A 16243-nucleotide genomic window follows, 5' to 3' on the forward strand; every position below is an offset into this window, starting at 1 on the left:
ACTGTACCAATGTACTGTAGTATTGTAATGTAGGGTTGGTCTAACTCTTTGTAGGCCTAGTATTCCATGTATATTTTTTGTAACTCCATGTTCTCTTTTTGTAGAATTGAAAGACTGAACCAGGTTTTATCAATCTTTGCCTTCCACCGTACTCCCCTTTCCTAAACCCCATTGAGGAATTCTTCTCCTCATGGCGGTGGAAGGTATATGAACGCCAACCTTACACCAGGGTAAATCAAAACATTTTGTCCAGACAAAATGTGGCCTGTGATGTCGATGAAGTCCTGTGGCCTGACCCAGTACGGAAACATGATGCTGTGGCTGAGTAATGCACTTATTTGTATATTTTTGTACTTTATTTTTACATGGGCTTACTGTACACAAGTGGCAAACACATAAGATTTCTGTTTGTTTTTACAAGTTCTACGTGTAAATGCACAAGATGTCTGTTTTGTCTTTTTGTACAAGTGTTAAATGCACAGGTTTTTTTTTTTTTTTTTTGCAACATACATTTAGCCTACAGTGAACAAACATTTATTTATCCAGCTTCATGTCCTGAGCATTGTGTTTTCTATTTTTCTACGTAGTGTTTAGTGACTGTTCCGTAGTGTTTTTAATTTTGATTGACTCGGGGCACGATTTGACAACATAGTTCAGTTTTGAGCACAGATTGAACTGTTTTGAGGTGAAAGTTTGGTTTTGCAAGAAGAGTCTGAGGTTTTGAAAATTGGGGTTTGTGTTCACAGTTTAGAGAAAAGGAGATCAGCTTTCAAGAAATGTGTCTTAGCAATCGAGAAAAACTGTAAAACCATGATGGTGTAAGATTTGACCCAGAGGTAATATGACTAATTGTTAATAGCAACCTGATAATGAAAGTTCAAAAATAAAAGGGGCTCTTTTTTTGAAGACTTCTAAAAGACTTCTTGTTGTTCCTCTTATCTTCCGTGATTCTGCTTGTTAACCGCAGCTGTCATTACTAATGGTCAATCATCACTTGTAGAGTGAATCTATCATCCCATGTTGGGGACCAGCAAACCAGCAACAACCAGCAAACCAGCCACCAGCATCCCATATTGGGGACCAGCAAAATCAACCAACATCCCATGCTGGGGAACTGCATACTATTAGCCAACATCCCATGTTGGGGACCTACAAACCAACAGCCAACATTCCATTTTGGGGACCCGCAAACCCTCAGCCAACATCCCATGTTGGGACCCGCAAACCCTCAGCCAACATCTCATGTTGCGAACCAGCAAACCCTCAGCCAACATCTCACGTTGCAAACCAGGAAACCAGCATCCCATGTTGGGGACCAGCAAACCCTCAGCCAACATCCCATGTTGGGGACCAGTAAACCCTCAGCCAACATCCCATGTTGGGGACCAGCAAACCATCAGCTAACATCTCATGCTGCGAACCAGCAAACCCTCAGCCAACATCCCATGTTGAGGACCAGCAAACCCTCAGCCAACATCCCATGTTGAGGACCAGCAAACCCTCAGCCAACATCCCATGTTGAGGACCAGCAAACCCTCAGCCAACATCCCATGTTGACGACCAGCAAACCCTCAGCCAACATCCCATGTTGAGAACCAGCAAACCCTCAGCCAACATCCCATGTTGAGGACCAGCAAACCCTCAGCCAACATCCCATGTTGAGGACCAGCAAACCCTCAGCCAACATCCCATGTTGAGGACCAGCAAACCCTCAGCCAACATCCCATGTTTGGGACCAGCAAACCCTCAGCCAACATCCCATGTTGAGGACCAGCAAACCCTCAGCCAACATCCCATGTTGGGGACCAGCAAACCCTCAGCCAACATCCCATGTTGAGGACCAGCAAACCCTCAGCCAACATCCCATGTTGAGGACCAGCAAACCCTCAGCCAACATCCCATGCTGGGGACAAGCAAACCATCAGCCAACATCTCATGCTGCGAACTAGCAAACCAGCCACCAGCATCCCATGTTGAGGTCCAGCAAACCATCAGCCAACATCCCATGTTGAGGACCCGCAAACCCTCAGCCAACATCTCATGCTGGGAACCAGCAAACCAGCCACCGGCATCCCATGTTGGGGACCAGCAAACTAGCCACCGGCATCCCATGTTGGGGACCAGCAAACCCTCAGCCAACATCCCATGTTGGGAACCCACAAACCCTCAGCCAACCTCCCATGTTGGGGACCCACGAACCCTCAGCCAACCTCCCATATTGGGGACCCGCAAACCCTCAGCCAACATCTCACGTTGCGAACCAGCAAACCATCAGCCACCAGCATCCCATGTTGGGGACCCGCAAACCCTCAGCCAATATCCCATGTTGGGAACCAGCAAACCCTCAGCCAATATCCCATGTTGGGGACCCGGCAACCCTCAGCCAATATCCCATGTTGGAGACCAGCAAACCATCAGCCAACATCTCACGTTGCGAACCAGCAAACCAACCACCAGTATTTTGCCAATATTATTTCATGTTATTGCTGATATATTTATGAATTATTTCTGTTGGCAACACTGAAAAGCAACAACATGCTAATAATACCTGGCCATGTTCTTGCTACGTCTGCTAAACATGGTCAGGTATTAGCTATGAACTTGCATATCTCCACACTATAGGCCTACCAGTAAGAGGGCCTGTGTCTACTTCAATGGCTCTCTGAAGCTCGTTAGTGTGAGATAAACGGGACGCCAGGGGAGCAGAAAGAGAGACGCACACACAGAGAATCTCCATTTCAAATCTCTCTGCCCACTAGCTCTCCCCTCTCTTCTCCCCTGTCATAAATGCCAGCTGCCCCCTGCTGTAAGCAATGGTGTTTATCTGCACAAGACCCACTACAGTCATTAACTAGAACTATAGCATCATAAACCCAATCGCACACTGGAGGGCCAGATTTCCCATCCCATGCGCTAAATTAGACGGCCTTCACAGCTGGGACAATTATCGTGTAATCCCTCTTTTTATGCTAATAAGCAGCGCAACCCCCTGTGTGTCTTTCCAACCGCTGCTTGACCCATCCAGAGAGAGATTAGTCTAAATGAGAGGGCTGCCTGCAGGGAGGCCACACAGAGCCCGTACAAAATCATCCCTTCAAAACCATCCAAATCACCTTTATCTTCCATTCCCTTGTTTTATAGGAGGCATAAAAAGAGTTCTAGAACTTTAATAAAGCAAACTGCCACTCTCAAGCTCCACTGGACTGATGCTGACTATATTCTGCCCCTCTCTCTCTCTCTCTCTCTCTCTCTCTCTCTCTCTCTCTCTCTCTCTCTCTCTCTCTCTCTCTCTCTCTCTCTCTCTCTCTCTCTTTCTCTCTCTCCCCCTCTCTCTCTCTCTCTTTCTCTCTCTCCCCCTCTCTCTCTCTCTCTCTCTCCCTCTCTCTCTCTCTCTCTCTCTCTCTCTCTCTATCGACAGTGAGACAGCTCTCCCCTACAGCACTAACCTAGAAATCCCCAGCCAACCAATCACAATCAAGCATGGACTGACTTTAGCTCCGTTCGAATCCTGCAACACTGATGCTTCTTAAATGAACCAAATATTCTTATACACTCCTTCATTTCACGTATCTTTTTCTATCTCTATTTTCTCATATGACCTTCTGGTCTGAATCTAGATAAATGATTTTCTTTATCATTTGTTTTGACATTTCTTATCATAATTTCTTATCATAATTATTTTGGCTTGTAATATCTAAATGTGGCTACTTTAAAATGACAATTAAATTCATATTTTAAAACATTAATTTCCCATACCTGTAAGGATGCTGTAGTGTAGCAGGTGACCAGCAGAGGGCAGCAAGTGCCGCGGTACAAACAGAAGCTGTAATCTTAACCCTCACTAGAGAGTGCTACTGTACCGCGGAAACGACACCATTAAATATCAACGTACACAATACATCAGACTCGGTAATGAGACCAGACATCAGCAAGCAAATATACTGAGGCCATCAGGCATGCCTTACCGTGAGATGGATGGATTCTCTTCTCCTTATCTTCACTTCAGAGGCCAAAGGGCACGTCAAATCGTATGCCTCTTTGCCATTGATCTACAGATGCTCCAGAATTCACCGGATTATCTGAATTTCCTTATCTGGGTCAAATATCACTAGAAGGAATACTCAAATCCTGCTTGAGGAACAGTGCCACAGAGTGACCATTCAAAAAAATGGCCTGTCAAGAGAAAAGTCTCTCAAGAAACAATTAAGGGGTTTTATTGATGTATCAGTACAAACTAGACATGCAAACAATAATACAAATTAATAAAATGATACACTTAAATTTCTATTAAATCACAGCATACTGTCTTCTGTATGAATATGAAGGGTGAGATCCAACAACTGAAATCTGACAACTCACTTTATAACTTCAAATGTAGGCCAATTTATTGACCTTTATTAACGTAAACTGGGAATTAAATTAATAGAGTGACAGTGCAGGATCAATATACAATGAGAATTATTGTTATCATTGTTATATTCTTGTAGTTTGTCCTGAGAGATGGAAAGCTATAATTTCTACAGATAAGTGGGTTTTTGTAGTGTAGGCCTATTCTATAAATCCTCAGTAAAAGAGTCAAAAGTGCAATGTTAGAAACTGAATCACACCTGCACCCCCGGTGAGCGTGTGCTTTGAGGATGGTTTGATTATACAGTAGCTGCTCTATGCAATTTTAAACAGGACGATTTGTCTTTATACAGAAACAGCAACTTAGGTGTGGTTTTATAAAAATTAATTCCTATGTGTTACTGTTTGAGATGGAATTTGTCCGTTTGAGACAGATTGTGTGGAATTCTGCCATGCAATTCAATATGTATTTTGTGGGACCGCCCCAATAGATCAAGGCAGTAGCCTAGCTGGGATGTGATATTTACATTTGTAAATACATTTGGTTTGTCTGTTGAGCTACACAATCAAAGCCTACTTTAGCTGTATATGATAAAGCTATAATGATTTATGGCCCCCATAAATTAAACATTAATGCAACATACATGTTACAGAAAGCCTGTCTTGCTACTTGCACTCTTTTTGACAAGTGAATTAATAATTAGTTTTACATGTATATTCTTATTTGATACACAAAACACAATTTAAAAATTCACTGAAATTTACAGGTTTTCCAAGACTGAATGAAAGAAATACACAAATTAATTTTGCAATGCAGACGCATTAGTGATTCAATAATGATAATAATGAAATTACAATTTCAATTACTCATCTAACGCAGCATTTAAATCATTTTAGACCCCTAAAAAGCAGGATATAATTCCCTATATCAAATAAGAGGGTGTGTACACAAAGGAGCAGTTTCACATATGGAAAGGGAAAAATGGAATTCGGAAGCCCTTATTATGACTCTCGGGAATGTGAAAAAATGTGAAACACCTTGATTTATTTCTGAGACACTTCTATTGAAAGCAATAATCTGATCAGTCACTCTCTCTCTTTCAGTCTCTCAACGACTTACAAAATGACTTTTAACACATACTGTTTTAATGTGATTAACATGAAACATAAAAATCCAACTGATTTGATTTCACTTTTGTGGGAACAGAATGTCTCATCAAACTTATCTGACCAAGAGGTTAATGATTGGCCCATTAGATTAACTTACTGAGGCTGATTCCTTTAGTTTGAGTGGTAGTTTTGTTACAGTCAGTCCACTTTCATTAAAGGGATATTCACCCAAAAAATGCTGTCATTAATTACTTGCCCTTGTGTTGTTCTAAACCTGTAGGACTTTTGTTCACCTTCGAAACACAAATGAAGACCCCCAATCATGCAACTACCACTTTTCCGCTTCAAACAGTTCATAAAGAGATCGTAAACCTAATTATGAATTGAGCAGTTTAGTCAAAGTTTTCTGAAGAGACACGATTGCTTTATATGATGAACAGATTGAATTCAGGCCTTTATTCACATATAAACATTGATCAGCAAACATAAACAGAAGCTCAACTGAACCTGCTTAATGCACAACAACAAACTTGTGGAAACTCAAACGTGCTGCATAACACGAGAATGAACCTCATTGGTTCATGGGCATCAAGCAAACATGCTTGAGTTTCCGTTTACCACAACTGATGTGTGAGTTGATGAATGTTTATATGTGACTAAAATCCTAAATTCAATCTGTTCATCTTATAAAGCGATCGTGTCTCTTCAGAAAATTTGGACTAAACCACTCAATTCACATGGATTAGTTTTACGATCTCTTTATGAACTTTTTGTATCGTCAAAGTGGTAGTTGAGTATAGCTGTTAATGGAGGGACAGAAAACTCTCGGATTTCATAAAAAATATCTTCTTTTTTGTTACGAAGATGAACGAAAGTCTTACGGGTTTGGAACGACATTAGGGTGAGTAATTATAAAGAGTTTTCATTTTTGGGTGAACTATCCCTTTAACAAAAGCAGTAATTAATAAACATATGGTTGCTTATGGAATATCACGTTTCACATTCATGTGGTTGTGTTGCATAAAAATATGATAAACACATAAGTAACAAACTAGTGGAGTGATTCAGGTAGCCTACATTAAATTTAAGTAGTCAATTAATCATCACATTCATCACATAACATTCTAACTTGTCATCATAGTCTATCAGAGAAAATGGCAATAATCTATGAAAATAATAGTGAAAATAAATAACATAGGCCTAATAAATTTGTCAAATAACAGTGAAAAATGTTAAGGTACAAAAGGTATCCTGCCTACAAAAAACATTACGCATAGGCTATAGGCTACACTACATATTCTGCACATAAAAAAAAAAAAAAACATTTAATTGATGAAAAGGTTACTAAGGTAAACTGCTGGTTTTAGCTGATTTAAGATTGTAGCCTGATCAAGCTGGTTATCAGTTGGGTTGAGCTGGTTTACACCAGCTAGACCAGTAGAAAAGTGCTTAAAGCCCATTTAGCCAGCAAGCTGACTGACTTGAGCAGCCTGTGAGAAAAGCTAAGATCATCAAACCAGTTTAGGCTGGTATACGCTGTTTTTTGTTTTGTTTTTCAGCTGAGATGGAGTTAAATTTCGTATTGCACGAAAGATTGACAGAAAAGTATGAACTTACAGTTATAAAAGCACCGCGTCGCACAGGTACGCCTCTGTTGACCCCCCTCTTCCTCTTCCTCATCATCATTAATCAATATTAACGACATAAACAATCATGAGCATAAATTGCTTGTTTTATTACAGCTCGTGTGTGACCAAAGTGATATAGAGGTGATAATGCGATGTCCACTCTCGTGTTAGCACGTAGAACCGTATCATGAAAACTCTCATAAAGAGGGCAACGAGACAGGAAAACGGTGGACCAGTATGTGAGAGAACGAGGCTGCTGTGACACGAATGAACACACGCTTGGCTTATCGTCTTTTAACCACAATGAGCTTTCAACAGTCGTATGCAAAGAGTGAATACGGGGCAAACACATCAATGTTGTTCACTAATGTGTGTTTGCACTCGGGGTCGGGGACTGTGTTTAGTGTGTGTGTTGGGATTGCTCTGAATCGTATGTCACTCGCTCTCTTTTCTCGATGGCGTCTCTATATCGATAATTCCACACCTCCTGTTGATCTAATGAATGATAGTGCACACTTCTTCTGTAACTGTTGTGTGTTTTGTGTGTTGTGTGAATGTCTAGGACATTATGAAGATGTGGTTTTAATCTCTCTGTCTCGGAACCGTGCCGAAATGTTTCGCGCACTCTGAGTGGCTGCCTCGGGCTGTCACTCAAGGGTGCGTCCAATCATAACTGTCCTTACATGAAAACTATATTTTCACTCACTGCATGTACAGTAGACTGTATGTTGCAAAAAAAGTGAAAAGAGAAAGACACCATCGAAGGGGTGCGAAAGGTGGATAACGGAGCTGTTAAGTCACTTTGGTGGCCTGTTGCAGGTAAGTGGCGACGCACATGCACTGTTAGAGTTTATTTTACCAGCGCAACGCCGATCTGACACTAATACACAACATCCAGGAAGCTCTACAGATAGTGGATCTGAATCAGAAAAGCATTCCCAGCATGGTGGTGTCATCCTCTATATGTAGGTGCAGTGAAACAACTTAAACGCAGTACTGAAGTTTAGGCAGAATGGTTTGACTCTAAACCCTGCTGGCAAATCCAGTTTAAAATAAGTGTGTTTTGTAACAAGGTAGCTGGTCTAAGATGGTCCACCAGCAACAAACCAGCTTTCAGTCAGTTGTACCAGTTTAAGGTGGTCAAGGATGTTATTGCAACATGTCTAGCTGGTCTAAGAGGGTCATTAAGCTGGTGGTCCATGGTAGTCCAGCAACAAACCAGTGATCAGTCGATCATGCCAGCTTATGGTGGTCAAGTATGTTTTTTGCAACATTTTAGTTGGCCTAAGATTGCCATGATTAAGCTCTTGAACCAGCAAAAAACAACAACAACACACAGCTTACACAGTGACTGGTCAACCCTTAATGGCCAAAAAATTATGATGGGCTATGACATGGGTAGTCATGTGCAAATCAACTAGAATGTGTTTGAAGCTCGAGCTGCGTCCGAAATGGCATACTCTCTTGAGTAGGTATTTTGAATATGTGATTCCTTAACGACTTTAAAAAAAAGTATGTTCTATGTAGTATGAGTTTGTGTGGTTTGAATGTAATATGGACAAACTACGTTCGCCATGTTGCCATTATTATGTGATTAACCAGTGTCAGTTACAGTACATCGCTTCACTGCCATTCACAAATCCTCTCTTGTGGCCTTATGGGACAGTGAAGTGTCCATCGTTTGCACACCTCAGAATCTCGTGGGAAGAAGTAGGTCATCCAAGTACTTTTTGCCTACTCTTTTATGAGTTATGTGAATTCGGACATACACATACTATACTACTTTTGTCACATACTGTTTTTCGCCTACTATACAGGGAAGTATGCGATTTCGGATGCAGCCATGGTACCGGTTCCTAGCTGGTCGCCCATCTTCGACCAGAAAAAAATAAAATGCTATCGGCAGGTTTCACAGAGAAGGCTTAAGCCTAGTCCCAGACTAAAATGCATGTTTGTGCTGAATGTCACTTGCACTGACATATATTAAAATATGTCAGTGCCATTGTTTTGTCATAAGATGCACACCAGTCATGTTTTTTTCTTTCTAAGACACATCTATAAAAGCTACTTAATTGTCCTAATTAAACTAAGGCTTAATCCTGGCTTAATCTAAGCCGTGTCTGTGAAACCAGGCCTATAAGACATTCATACCGGCTTAAGCGGGTCAACCATGTTTTTGCAACATGATCGCTCATTTCTAGCTGGTCTAAATGGTAATTAAGCTGGCAGACCAACAACAAACCAGATACTAGCTTGTCATATGAGGTGGTGAAGCTAGTTTTTGGAACATGGTGACTGGTCAACCAACTAATTATGATAATGATGATGTTCAAGTCAGTCCAGAACAGCAACACACTTGACAAACTAACTAGATGTGTTTTGGAGCATGGTAGCTGGTCTAAGATGGTAAATAAGCTGGAAGACCATCAACAAACCAGCTACCGGCTGGTCATGAGGTGGTCAAACTGGTTTATGGAACCTTGTAACTGGTCAACCAGCTATTTATGATGACGATATTGTCCAGTTAGTCCAGAACAGCCACACACTGTTCACAAATTAACTAGATGTGTTTTGGTATGGCATGTGTTTCTGGCTTTCGTGCAAGCTTGCAAACTATTGGACCAGCAGCAAACCACCTACCTGCTCGTCATAAGGTGGTAAAGCTGATTTTTGGTCACCCAGCTAGAACCCAGATATAAAACACAAGTATCGTATTAGACTGGATTTTCTAACAGGACACCGACTGAATGAGGATGATGATGATGATGTGACACGGTAGGCCAGTGAGTCCAGCGCTGTGAACATCCACACACTGTGCACACGGGCTTCAGTGGGAACACTTGAACGCACGGAGGGGGAGGAGGGCTGCGAGAGAAAACAAACCCAGAAAATTGTTCGCCTGAAACGAAAGTACCAATACCAAGTCGCATTCGGTCCCCACCGTTATTCGATCTTGGAGTGATAGGCGCGATTGTGATGTAGTTTTGTCGACTTCACGCTGCGTTGTTGCTCCCTTCTAAGCATCCGGTCAAAAATAATATAAGTGTCTGTGGGGCTACTGTACGGACGGCCAGTGCAGAACTGTTCTGATGTGTCAATAAGTTTGAGGCTGGAATGAGAAGGCCCTGGCGTTTCGACCGGATTTCAGGGGTAAGTTTGCATTTACATATGCCGCGATGACTGAAAACTTGGACATATTTTGTTTGCGAAAAAGCCCCGAGTTCCGATTGATCGGGAGCTCTCGCTTAGACAGTGCGAAATACGTGCCAGTTTGTTGTGCCTCGGCATAAACAACTTTTGTGATCTGCTTGTGTGACACCTGCTCTCACCGAACATCAGGGTTTCTGTGCAATTCACGACGATTTAACATGTACGACCAACCGTGCGATTATTGCATATGGGTCTGCTAATGACACGTTCAGGCGAGCTAGAGCAATCTCGCATCACAGGGGCTAGCAGGCTAGCCAGCTACTTTTATTCTATCTGACTGAACGGAGCGAGAAACCTGAGCACAAAACCGTCTCATCTGAAAAGTCTGCCCTGAAAACCCATAGTTTAAGTAATGAAAGCTTGTGGAGGGGTATCTCTCTCTGAAAATGCCCTGGCGGAGTTTGACAGGAGTGAGATTTATACTTCATCTTCCCCAAAGCAAGATGGACTCTCGGCTGTCTGTCTTGTCAAAGCCCAGATCGACATTTTGCACCGAGATGCAAACCGAGCACAGTTCAAATAAGGGGTCAAATGAGTTATGAAATGTGCTCGATGGCTTAAATAATCGGACGATATCGTCGACATGGTGCTTTGTGGAGTTCTTGATTCGCTGTTCGATAGTTGAGCAGGGAGAGACACAGAGAGAGAGCACCGCTCTCAGGCTGTACCTGAAAACGAAACGCTGCAATACTGTATCGTCCATCCACTCGACAAAACTGTGTCGGATTTAATAAGACCTACATGAACGAGTCGAAATATGGCAAGCCTTTTAAACATTGCTTTCTTAAAACTTTATCTTTTTATTAACGTTACTAGGTCTAATTTGGGCTTTTCACACTTGAAATGGCTAACCCTGGGTCAGTCAACCCCAGGCTAAACGAAACCCTGGGTTATCTTAATTTATGTTTCACATTGCTCATAATTTACCTGGGGTTAACAATTAACCCTAGGGATTCATAATCTGAAGTTTCACACTGTACATTCTTAAACCTGGGTTAACATCCTTATTCGCGGTGTCACTGATTGGATGAACGCAGCGCTGCATGCAAAATGTTTATAGAATTGCGTATCATCATATTATATATTGCCCTGTATTATAAAGTGTATCCTGAATTGACTTTTTGGACTATAAAGGTAAGAATGAAATGTTCTCTTCCTCATTCCAATTGTCGCATTTTCTGTCACCATTTGACATTTTCCCCCTTAAACGCTGAAACTACTGTATACAACACAATGTTTCCATGACTGTCCAAAACATATGAATATGAATGAGACACACGTTTGGTTGTCTGTTTCTAAGCATCTAGTTGTAACACAGCATTACTTCACACTGTATGAGTTTGGCTTCGCAATGGGGTTAACACTGCAAAAGCCATGCTAACCCTGTTCCAGAGCAGAGTTTCATAACCCCAGGTAAAAAGCAGTGCTAATCCTGCTTCTAAATTACAAGTGTGAAGCGTACGTTAAGCTAAGCACAGTGTGAAAAGCCCTATTGTTTAAATTCACTGTTAACTTAACTGTTCATTATATGTAAATGCAAACAGGTGTTCACATTGACTGTGATCTGCAGTGGAAAAGCAGGAGAAATTCATTCATTCTGCATAAACGATTAAAAAAGTCTAAGCAAATTTGAGAAGCAAATGTGCAGGGACACTTCAAGTATGAGTAAACGCCGACTGGAAACCAGCAGTACAGCGACTCAGTGATGTCCAGCAATTTAATCGCTAACCATTCACAGCTATTTGTTAGCATGCTTATTGCTTAGCAATAAAAAGTTCCAATGAAAGGGAAATATGGACATCCAAGTGTAACGCATCATCAAAAAAGATTAAATGTAAGGTGGGAACCTGGTTCAATGCATCGCTTGTTGATTGGGTTTTGAGATGTGGGTGTTGCACTCAAAAATTGAGGCAGATGAACATGAGCTTGAAAGGGAGCACACTAAATGAATGGAGAAGTCTATCGTTTAGACTTTTTTACCAGAAAATCCAGTTGATGGTGTTTTTATTAAACGTTACGAGGTCAGACTTTAATTTATATTTAATGAATTTAAAAAAATAGGGTGAGTTTTCATTTCAAGCCGACTTGAACAAATGCGGAGTGACTTCATGCAGCGACCTGTCTCTTGTGTCAGTGTCAGCAAGATGGAGAAGTTAATCCTTGCAGAGTGCATTTTCTTATGTCTTTGACTTCATGCAATGACTATGTAAAACATAATGTAAACAATGCATGACAATTATTTGTGTATGGACTCAAATAGCCTTGCGTTTGTGGTCTTGGCACAGATAGATGGTCGCACTTGCACATGTTGATGCACAAAATGACATTGAACAACATTTTAGCGGCAGTGACTTTCATTATCACGTTAGGTTGACCAGGACTAAGAATGGCTACTAGCAACCAACTGGTGCAGCGACTTATGAACTACAACAACAAAAGTTACTATCGTCAATGGGGCTTTATTCATTAGATACTAGTACTTATTTCAATTCCGATTCTAAATTTCTCTGCCAATACGATAGGCGATTATTCAGAGTGATCTCTACCAATAGTTTGAAAAATCTCTCCCAACTAATGCTATAAACTACAGGGAACTCGTATCATCCGGTACATTATTGTAATATTAGAGGTTAAAATTAACAACAGAGCCCAAACTATTATATTCAACTGATATTTACTTTTAGAAACTGAAATGTTTGTATACAACTGTTGCACTTAAGGTAGTTTTCACGAACACTTGTCTTCATGACAAATTTGTTCAAACATTAACCGTAGATAATCTGCTCTCTAATGTTCTTTATAACTAACAAACAAACTGTGAATATTGTATAACAGTCCTGAGGTAAATGCAACGTTAAGCGACATACTGTTCACAAGCTGTTTTATTGACATCTTTCTGCAGTTGAAACACTGTTTGAGCGATTACATGAGACATGATATATTTCGGTAAGTTGACTATCTTTCAACATACCTTTTGATGATCATGCATGTTTTGCAAGTGGAAGAAATGTCACCTGCTGCCGCTTGAACTTAGATACTAAAGCGATCACATTATGGGTGTCAAAATGCCATATTTTTTTTACATTTTCTGATAAAATGGACAGAATGTGAAACTCTTTACGATTATTGGATTTGAGTCGAGCTACAAAAAATGGCTTTAACTACGGGTGATTAATAGGGTCAAATAGAGCCCCCTTTTTTAAATTTTCAATGCGTTATTGTTGCAGCCCTAAATTCAACATGACATTTTCTTCACGCACAATATGAGTTGCAGTCTACATGTTTTTCCGCCCCCTTTTGATTGACAGGATATAATCGGCCCTGATCATCGGCTGTTTTTAAACAATCAACCGATGGCCGATCATGAATATAATTGCTTTTATTGGCCGATACATCGCTGCATCCCTAATTCCAATAAGTACTAGAGTCTAGTGGTTCAGATATCAGCCAATCATTTCTGACTAGTATATTTTCCAATTGTTGTACTTATTCGAGTTTTGATTATTCATTATGTTGTCTACTTATGTACTCATGGTTGCTTGTCACAACTGGATAGTGCTAGTATCTATTGAATAAGTACAAGCGAGTAAATTATAGATACTAGTCGCTGTTGGAATAAGAATAAATATCTAATGAAATGAATGACTATTAGTATCAAATTAATGATTTATGAATAGTTAAATTGAAAGAGATACTAGTCACTATTGTACTATTTAGTAGTAATCTTAATAAATCTATGTCTGTTCACTTGGTTGCTGCAAATCACTGTCATTGTAAATGACACGTATTATTAACATAAATAAGTATTAGTAAATATATACAAGTTAGGGAAATGTTACTACAGCTTGCCATAACTGAAGTGGATTTAATGAATTCAATATTTACTGTGAGCATTGTCATAACTTTATGCTTCTATCAATAACACCGAAGATGCCACCTTAGTTTGAAGCTGAAGCGGAGCACATATGCCTCTAACTAATCAAATCCACAACACACGGTTAAAATGTCGCTGACTGATGAGGTCGGACTCGGGACAGAGTTATTTGGTGCATTTTGGCTTTGCTTTCGATGATTTATTCCTGTACTGAGGGCACAGTGTGTTTTTTTGTTTTACTTTGTAGGTCATCTTCATCGCATGATACAGCCTGACTGACAGATCCATCCTCATCTTTCAAATACCGTATTTCCATATTCTGTGGCTCTGTAAGTACGCCTTCACTTCATGCCATGTGTTTTTTCCCCTTTCATCGGTTGTTATATCTCTTAAATTCACAGACTAATTGGTATCTGATGCCTTAACATCACGGATCAAACATTCATTACATCACAGATTTTAAGCTCGTGTCTGTACATAATCACCTGCTTATTGGGTTGTGCTCAATCGGAGATAAAACACATATTCATTCTTCAACCTTTTATCATGCAAAGAGCTAGTCTGTTCAAACATGGTCTACTTTCCTGAATGACTGCATCAATAACAAATTGTACTTTTGATCATATAATGGCATATTATAAAATGCATAGCATGTTATTCCTTTAGCCCTTCCATTGTAATCTATAAGAATGGACTATAAATACCACATTGTTTTGGTATTGGAGCCAGGCTTTCTAACATTGTCATTAATATCTAAAACAGAATTTTCAGATTTCAATCTATTTAAACTATTTCAAATGTGTTCCATCTGTGGTAATTATAATTTGACTCATATTTAAAAACAACAACAACAAAAAACAGTTATACCTATGACTTTTGGCCTTTCAGCTTGTCATGCTGTTTTTAAATGGTTAAAACAATGCTTATGAATCATATTTGTGGAAATGGAAATTAAATTGTAAATTTAAACCAGAATTGTAGCTCTTAAGATGTATACAGTTCATTTTCTATTATCAAAAGTAATACAGAAATTGTTATAAAATGTGAAGTATTATGAAATGCCAATAGTGAATTAATTTAATTATTAATCAAATTGTGAAACTCCATTAATTTTGTAAGAATTAACAACAAGTATGTAACCATTTATAATGTAAATGTATATACCGGTAACCATGATTTTCATTATATACTTTAAGACCAGCGAAAGTTATTTTCTTTAATTAATGTTTCTTCAGATCCGTTGAACACTAATTAAGAATTCATGAATTTTTAATGGTTTTCAATGTTGGTCAAATTTAACCTATAAGGGTAACAGGTGAATGCAGTTCATTAGAATGAAAGGTGAGTTAAAGAGCAATTCATTTTTGAATGATTATGCATTTTTTGTGGCTAATGGTTTGATAATGCAAACCCAAGTTCACTGTTTATATTTGCATATGAATACCAAAACTGCTGTTTTCTTAATCTTTCCACTTACACAGTATCATGAAGCTGTTGTAGGTTTGCATTGCATACATAAAAAGTGCATCATTAAAGTTTGATTTCATTCTATTATAATTGAATAGTAAGTGTTAGTATTAATGTCAACACTCGACCCATAATACTAACACTTCTATTCTGTAAATCTACTTATTGTTGCTTTGTTTGCATCTTAATAATAAAATGTATTGTAATAATATTATACTCTTAATCCATTACACATGTACAATACAATTTACAATTAGTTTGTTAATTATTATTATTAAGCAGTTAGTTTAGTAAAGATATGTAATATAAATAAGCTTTAGAATAAATAGATAAAAATGTGAATGTCTTAACAACTAAACTAACTTCACATCTTTTACTTGCACTGATATCGCAAGATGTTTTATTTTAGTTGTCCTCTTTCATAGACAACTCTTCTTTTTTTCTTGCTATGTAAATTTGCTTAAATTCTAAATGAAGTGAATGTGATTGGCTGATCACTACCAATGTCACTGATTTTACAGTCTCTTAGACAATAATAAGTATCCATCTACCCTGTTACGCTTTGTGCTTGCTTTTCAGTAGAGCAGTTTAGACTACATTCATATTA

At 39.4% G+C, this 16243-nt stretch overlaps 1 protein-coding gene across 5 annotated transcripts in view; it reads left to right on the forward strand.

Annotated features, from left to right (window-relative positions):
- The first annotated feature begins 7314 nt into the window (after nt 1-7314).
- The window catches only part of bbx (BBX high mobility group box domain containing), a 28838-nt gene continuing 19909 nt past the window's right edge, over nt 7315-16243 (forward strand). For 2 of the 5 annotated variants that reach the window (XM_079600764.1, XM_079600766.1), the window contains exons 1-2: nt 9628-10235; nt 14417-14498. The gene's annotated coding sequence lies outside the window, so the exon portion shown is untranslated. Of the gene's footprint in view, nt 7516-7647; nt 7905-9627; nt 10236-14416; nt 14499-16243 lie in introns of those variants that run through there. The other 3 variants (XM_079600767.1, XM_079600768.1, XM_079600765.1) reach the window with 2 other exon arrangements.

This window comes from Phoxinus phoxinus, assembly GCF_949152265.1.
Source record: "Phoxinus phoxinus genome assembly, chromosome: 23".
NCBI lineage: Eukaryota > Metazoa > Chordata > Actinopteri > Cypriniformes > Leuciscidae > Phoxinus > Phoxinus phoxinus.